The sequence below is a fragment of the Eptesicus fuscus genome, chromosome 5 (assembly GCF_027574615.1).
Source record: "Eptesicus fuscus isolate TK198812 chromosome 5, DD_ASM_mEF_20220401, whole genome shotgun sequence".
NCBI classification, from domain to species: domain Eukaryota; kingdom Metazoa; phylum Chordata; class Mammalia; order Chiroptera; family Vespertilionidae; genus Eptesicus; species Eptesicus fuscus.
Window position 1 is genome coordinate 78,166,465 of NC_072477.1, and position 8,249 is coordinate 78,174,713.

The following is an 8,249-nucleotide window of genomic DNA, read 5'->3' on the forward strand; positions in this document are numbered from 1 at the left end:
GTCTTTATGTACAGGGAAAAAAGAGAGAGGAGGGTAGTGGTTTCTGAGGTAAGTATAGGAAACACAAAGTTAATTATTTTTAACTGCAAGACTTACAGCATTCCTTTTCCTTCATCCTATCTAATAAAAGGGTAATATGCTAATTAACCATCACTCTGTCACAAAGATGGTGGCGCCCATAGCAGCTGGGGCGCGGGACGCTGGCGTTGTTGCAGACCTGGCTGAGGGACCCCTCCCTTCCCCCGTGCATGAATTTCGTGCACCGGGCCTCTAGTAACACAATAAAATTACAATAATATAATTATGCCCTTATTTGTTCAGCTCTAGGCATAGGCTCCGTGAGATCAGGGACCACGATCACTGATGTATCTCCAGCACTTGGAAGAGTTTGGCACATAGGAGGCACTCAATACTTACCCACTGAAGGAAAGAGAAATCAATCCTGTCTTGTAAGACTTGATGATTGATTGGATGAGTGAGGAGAAGGAGAGGGAAGAGGGCTTTGATTAGCCATACACTTGCTAAAGACCCTCTTTCCCAAAGTTCCCCACTGACTACCCTGCTTTGCTTGACTTGTGATGGCCTCTGAGCTCTGGAGCCCCCATTTGACCAGCTTTGCCCCACATCATTCTCTCAGGGGCTACCAGGCAAGTCTCTGCATACGCCCCAGCACAAGCTGTGCTCACTGCTCCCCCACCAGAACTCCAGCTTCCCCGCAGCCACTTACTCTCCACGCCCTTACAGGCAGTGTCCAAGCTCTGGCTCAACACCCACTGAGCTCTGAAATGTTGCTCTTGTGTTTTTTTGCAACAATTTCCCCTTGTGGCAGTAAATACGGGGTAATTGTGGGAGCCACCAGTGTCCTCTGGTGTCCCTGGGAAGCCAGGGAGTAGATCCCCATGAGTCCCACCCCAGGCTTTTTCTAGGAGGGCCGGCAATATGCCAGGACAGAGGCAAGGCAGAAATCACCGTATCTGGTATGATGTCAGGGACAGAGGCCCTCTTTGCCAGCTCAAGCCAAGATAAACAGTAATCCTAAATCTCAGGAATGGTCTTTTAGAATGAGCTCAGGAGAGGTGGGCGTAGCCGCTTCACGTTAGTTGGAACAGAAGGAAGAATTCCCTCTTGTAGGTATTGATATATTTTTATAAGAACAGGCCTATCTTCCTCCCATTAATTTTAAAAAATTATAAAGGCAGAACCTGCTTATTAAAATATTTTAAAATATTAAAAGACTGTAAAGCACTAAGAAGCAGAAAGTGGAAGAGGCAGTCTCATCCTGCATTCCCTTCCCACTTCTACCCATCCTCACTTTAAAACCACGCCAGGTGTCTTGTTTTGCAGCCTACGTGTCACCCCTTCTCCCCCGCAGTTTAAAGAATTGATAAATCATCTACTTCATTATTTTTATTGGCCACATAAATTTTAAGAGTGTGCGTGCACCATAATTCTGGAGAACAATCTAAGCATGCAGAGCCCTTAATGCATCAGTTCTATGGAAATCTGTCCTATGGAAATGCCAGCACCAGTGTGAAAGACTGTATCACCCCAGTATTTGCCAACAGTGAAACAACTGAGTCAGTCTGTTAATTTGTAATATAATTGAAAAGAGACAGAGAGCAAACCACTTAGGTATGAGAGAAACTCTGGCTTTGGGGACGCTGTAGGGGAAACAAAGGGCCATTATGAAATAGAGTACACGTGTTTCCTACTAATAAGTTTCCCTTTTGGGGCTACAAATTGGGTAGTTAGTGTCAGGCTACCTGTACTCCTGAGGTCTAAGCCAATTGCGGAACATATAAGAGGCAACCAATGAATACATAAATAAATGGAGCAATGGGCAGATCTCTCTCTTTCACTCTCTCAAATCAATAAATAAAATAAAATACCCCCCCCGCCCACACACACATCCAAATGCTAACATTGTCCAGAAAAATAATAATATAATTTATTTATATTATTATAAAGTTGAACTGTTGAAACATGTTCACTAAAACATTTTGACTTGCATTAATGCTTTCTATCCCCACATTTATATTTAACAAATTTACACACAAATGAAAATGGAAAAACTGCCAATATTTGATTTCTGGCTACTACCTTCCACTTGCAATCATATACTTAGGTACCTTTTGACCCCATGGGAAAAAATATCTAATGTTCAGAATATATGCACGTACCCCTATGTTTCAGCATTATTTACAATAACTAAGATCTGGAACAGCCCAAGTGCCCATCAGTAGATGAGTGCATAAAAAAGCTGTGGTACAATGGAACAGTATGCAGCTGTAAAAAGAAGGAGCTCTTACCCTTGGAGATAGCATGGAGGGACCTGGAGAATATTTTGCTAAGCCAGTCAGAGAAAGACAAATACCACATGATCTCACTTATATGTGGAATCTAAGGAACAAAATAAATTGACGGACAAGATAGGACCACAGACATGGAAGCATGAAACAGATGGACAGATCTTAGAGAGAAGGCAAGAAGGAGAGCGGGAAGAAATTAACCAAAGAACTTATAAGCATATATGCATAACCCATGGACACAGACAATAAACAGGTGAAGCCCTGGAGTTGACGTGGGAGAGGGAAGGAGGAAGGCAAAAGGGGGAAATGGGGGGCATCTGTAATACTCAACAATAAAATAAATTTAAAGAAGAAACAAAAGATATCTACTGTTCAGAACTACCAATAACAGGAAGAAGATAATTTTTTTTTTTAAAGAATGAAATGTTTCCCATCATAGTGGACTCTTAAGCACATTCACCCCATATGCAGGATGTTAGCTGGACGTCTTTTGGCATAATTGTTACACGTTTGGTATGGATAGCACACGGATTGGTGTGTTTAAAAAGGCCAATCAGATAGGCCTCACTTGCCTCCTGCAAAACACCAATAGTTGCATTATGGAAGCGCAGTTCTGTTTTGAAGTCCTGAGCAATTTTTCATGCCAGACGCTGCAAGAGAAGTTTTCCAATCAGAAGTTCAGTGGACTTCTGATAACATCTAATTTCATGAAGAGCCAGGGTACCAGGCCTGTAACATGAGGTATATTTTAGTAGGGATTGCATTGAATCTATAGATTGCTTTGGGTAGTATGGACATTTTAATGATGTTAATTCGACCAATCCGTGAAGACAGTATATTCTTCCATTTGTTTATGTCTTCCTCTTTCTCTTTTTTCAACATCCCGTAGCTTTCCAAGGAGGCTTTTACCTCCTTGGTTAAGTTTATTCCTAAGTATCTTAATTTTTTTTTTTTTGTTGCAATGGTAAATGGGATTGTTTGTTTGGTTTCTTTTTTAAAAAATTCATTATTGGTGTATAAAAATTCCATTGATTTCTGGGTGTTAATATTGTATCCTGCTACATTGCCAAATTAATTTATTACATCTAGTGGTTTCTTGGTGGAGTCTTTAGGGTTTTCTATGTAGGATATCCTGTCATCTGCAAATAATGAGAGTTTTACTTCCTCCTTTCCAATTTGGATGCCTTTTATGTTTTCTTCTTGTCTGATCACTGTGGCTAGGACTTCCAGTACTATGTTGAATAAGAGTGGTGAAAAGCAGCCATCCCTGTCTTGTTCCTGTTCTTAGGGGAAATGGTTTTAGTTTTTGTCCATTGATTATGATGTTCACTGCAGGATTGTCATATATGGCCTTTATTATATTGAGCTATGATCCCTCTATTCCCACGTTGCTGAGAGTTTTTATCAAAAATAGGTGTTGTATTTTGTTGAATGCTTTTTCTGCATCTATTGATAATATCATGTGATTTTTGTCTTTCAATTTGTTTATGTGATATATCACATTTATTGATTTGTGAACATTGTACCAGCCTTGCATTCCTGAAATAAATCCCACTTGGTCATGGTGTATGATCTTTTTAGTATATTGCCAGATTCGATTTGCTAATATTTTGTTGAGGATTTTAGCATCTGTGTTCATCAGGGATATTGGCCTGTAATTCTCTTTGTAGTGTCTTTATCTGGCTTTGGAATTAGGAAAATGCTGGCCTCATAAAAAGAGCTTGGAAGTATTCCTTCCTCTTGAATTTTTTGGAATAGTTTGAGGAGTGTAGGTGTTAGTTATTCTTTGAATGTTTGGTAAAACTCCTCTGTGAAGCTATCCGGACCAGGGCTTTGTTTGTGGGAAGTTTTTTGATTACTGCTTCTATTTCATCAGTTTCTATTGGCCTATTTAGGTTTTCTGATTCTTCGTGATTCAGTTTTGGGAGATTGTATTTTTCTAGGAATTTGTCCATTTCATCCCCATTATTCAGTTTGTTGGCATATAGTTGTTCATAGTATTTTCTTACAATCCTTTGTATTTCTGTGGTGTCAGTTGTTACTTCACCTCTTTCATTTCTGATTTTATTTATTTTGGTCCTCTCTGTTTCTTGATGAGTCTGGCTAAGGGTTCATCAATCTTGTTTACTAGTATCTCTTCAAAGAACCAGATCTTGGTTTCATTAATTTTTTTTGTTTTTGTTTTTTTAGTTTCTATGTTATTTATTTATCCTCTAATCTTTATTATTTCCTTCCTTCTACTTACTCTGGGCTTTTCTTGCTGTCCTCTTTCTAGTTCTTTAAGTTGTAGGGTTAAATAGTTTATTATTAATTTTTCTTGTTTTTTTTTTTTTAGCTAGGCCTGTGGGGCTATGAACTTTCAGGACTGCTTTTGCTGTGTCCCATAGATTTTAGGTTGTTGTATGTTCATTTTCATTTGTTTCCAGGAAGTTTTTTTATTTCTTCCTTGATTTCATTGGTAACCCATTTATTGTTTAATAACATGCTATTTAGCCTCCAGGTGTTTGAATGTTTTTGAGTGTTTTTACTGTAGTTGATTTCTAATTTCATTCTATTGTGATCTGAGGAGATGCTTGATATGATTTCAATATTTCTGAATTTGTAGAGACTTGTTTTGTGTCCTAACATGTGGTCTATCTTTGAGAATGTTCCATGTGTACTTGAGAAGAATGTATATTCTGCAGCTTTAGGGTGAAATGTTCTGTAACTATCAATTAAATCCATCTGATCCAGTGTGTCATATAGAGCCACTGTTTCCTTGTTCATTTTCCTTAACCCTGCCCACATCCCCATATAAGATCTATTCTTTAGCCTTGGCCAGTTGCTCAGTGGTTAGAGCGTCATCTCTCGGACCTAAGGGTCGTGGGCTCAATTCGTCATCAAGGGCACATACCTCAGTTGCAGTTTCATCCCCGGCCCTGCTTGGGGTATGTGCAGGAGGCAACCAATCTATGTGTCTCTCACATTGATGTTTCTCTCTTTCTCCTTCTCCTCCTCCCTCCCTTCCACTCCCTCTAAAAAGCAATGGAAAAAATACCCTTGGGTGAGGATTAAAAACAACAACAATCTATTCTTTAAAATACCGTCAGCCATCCCTTTGAGAGGATCATGTGTTTTCTACCCAGATCCTGACAATAGGGGGTGTCACCATCTCCCCTCCTCCCCCAACCCCCAGAGTAACTCTAGTTTCCTTGGCTGTTGCCTCCACCTGCTCATTTGGAACCACATTAAGTCTTGACCATTCTATGTGCCTCTGGGAAACCACTTCTGCTCTGATGAGAGCTCTCCAGGAAGGCAAGCTGCTCAGGAACTCTGGCAAAGCCAGGGAGAAGCCTGTCTTCCCTCTAGGTTACATCACACAAAGATTCTAAACTGGCTGCTGGGTCCCAGGGCTCCCCACCCCCATCCCCAGGAACTGGGCTAGGCATGGTCTGGGCTAGGTGGGGAGGTCTAGTGACAGAACTGCCTGTCTCTCTGGAGCCTGGGAGGGATAAGATCTATTACTGTCAGGATCACAGAGCAGGCCCCTCCTTTAATCACAATGAGCTTTCTCCCAGAAGCTTCTCATTCCTTATGCAAGCAGACTCCTGGCAAGGTGTGCTGCCCTGTTGACAGACATGCCTAGACATATCTAATTCTATTTGGATTTGATCTGGGATCTTTCCATACAAGGTTGGGAAGGTAGATTTGGGTCAGGGAGAGGAAGGCCTCCAACATAATCAAACAAGTTTTAACCTAATATTCTAGTCAAGGAATGGCTAAATGTATTCAAGCTGGGGAGAAACCTGGATCAACAATTATTAAGAGCTTAGGGCAGGGGTCCTCAAACTTTTTAAACAGGGGGCCAGTTCACTGTCCCTCAGACCATTGGAGGGCTGGACTATAGTTTTAAAAAAAACTATGAACGAATTCCTATGCACACTGCACATATCTTATTTTGAAGTAAAAAAACAAAACGGCAAAAACACCCGCATGTGGCCCGCGGGCCGTAGTTTGAGGACGCCTGGCTTAGGGTGTTCCATCTCAGAGCCCATGTTCTTGCTCTCCCTCTAGCGAAGTACCACTTCAACCAGAGAGGCTCCATCAGGGCACTCTCCATCACCACACCTCGTTTTATTTCCAGCAGAATATGTATCTTTCTCTGAAATCACAGTTGTTTTCTTCTTTTTTTTCACCTGTTCCATGAAGGTAGGAGATACCTGTCTTAGTCAATGCTACATTCCCAGGGCCTGGCTCATGGTAGGCACTCAATAAATATGAGTTGAATTTGTTGAATGAGGGAATGAATTTGGTCCAATGAATGAATTTAGATGAGAAAGCCTGGAGAGGTCAAGGGATTCAGCTATCTGCTTTAGCGTACACAACTCATCACTGGCAAAGCTGGGACTAGAAACAGGATATCTAATGAAGCCCACCACATGCAGGTGGAGAGGCAGGAGGGGAACCTGACCTAGGAGCCAGAGGTTCAAAAGGGTAGGAAGGAAGGGCATCTCTGGGGAAGTATGGTGACGTAGTGGCCAGAGAAGAGACACAAGACCTAGGAAGAAAAAATTGAAATGTATTGGATGTTTACTCCTTGCCAGGCAATGTGCCAGGTGTAGTAGCTGTACCTGTGTGGTATGATTTACCAACCTGTGCTGTAGGTATTATTGTCCCCATTTTTATGAGCCAAGGAAATGGAGGCACAAGAGTTTAAACAAATTATCCTCTTTTTCCCATTTATCAAGTACCTGACTCCAAGCTTGATCTCTTTCCACCCTCCACATGCCTCTTTGAACTCCAAGCTTGATCTCTTTCCACCACTCCACATGCCTCTTTGAACACAGGATTAAAGCCGAGAGTTTTCCTTTCAGATGCTTGAGGTCCACAGTGAATTGGAAGAGAGCAGCAAGAGTTAAGTATTTATTAGCAGGGAGCAGGGGTACTCGGTTGTCACCTTGCTTCAGAGGAGAAGCATCATAATAAGGCAGGGGCTTCTCTTGGTAAAGGGAGAGCAGGTAGAGGTGAGAAGAGTGGAGAGATACCCGTTCACCCTGAGGCTGTGCTTCAAGGTGCTGTAGAGAGGCAGGTTAGGGACCTGCAGGACTTGGAGCCACGGGTTATACAGATCACCTTTCTCCTTGTCTGGATTCCAATCTAGGGAGAAGCGGAAGTGGGAGTGGGGCTGGTTGGGCCGAGTTCAGTCCAGACTAGAAGTGGTGTCAGCCCATCTCCCCTCCCCCAGCTGGGCCCCTTCCTTCCAGTGGGCACTCTTGGCCCTTGCCTGTAGGCAGACCAACATAGATGTTCCAGGGCAGCTCTTATTTAAACTCCACTGCCCTTTGTCTCCGTAGGTACACATGTGCCTGTCAGACTGCAGCTCCGGGTTTTGGTATGGAAAATAAAGGTCGCTGAGGCCCAGACGCAGATTGTGCCCTCCACAGAGCCAGGTTCTGTTCAGGCCGCTGGGCTGCATAAGGTGTCCTTTGTCCTGGGGATGCCTCAAGGGCCTGTGTTGGAGGTGGCCCCAGCCCAGGGCTAGTCCCTGACCACTGATGCCAAGCAGCTGGCTGTGGGTCAAGGTCAACCCTTTCTCCACGGGAATCCTCAGAGGCTGTGTTACCCACCGGAGCCTCGCTCCCATCCTAAAGCCTCCGGGTATAACTCAGACTTGCTAAAAAGGGCTTTCATAAACAACGCAAGTCTGAACGCTCGGGCTCGGGCGGGGAGGCCCCTCCAGCCTTGGGGGCTTCAGGAGGGTCTGGGCTGCCTGCCAGCTCCTGGCTGTCCCTAGACTTGGGGGGCGGGGGTGGGTGGCGCGGGGAGAAGTGGGGGGGAGGCGGTGCCGTTACGGTCTCCAGCCCGCCCGCCCGGTTTCCAGCCCAGAGTTTCCGGGGGCCCTGGCCTCCTGGGCTCCCCACGCTGCCCTCGCTTAACCCTTTCCTCGAGAGAGGGCGTGGC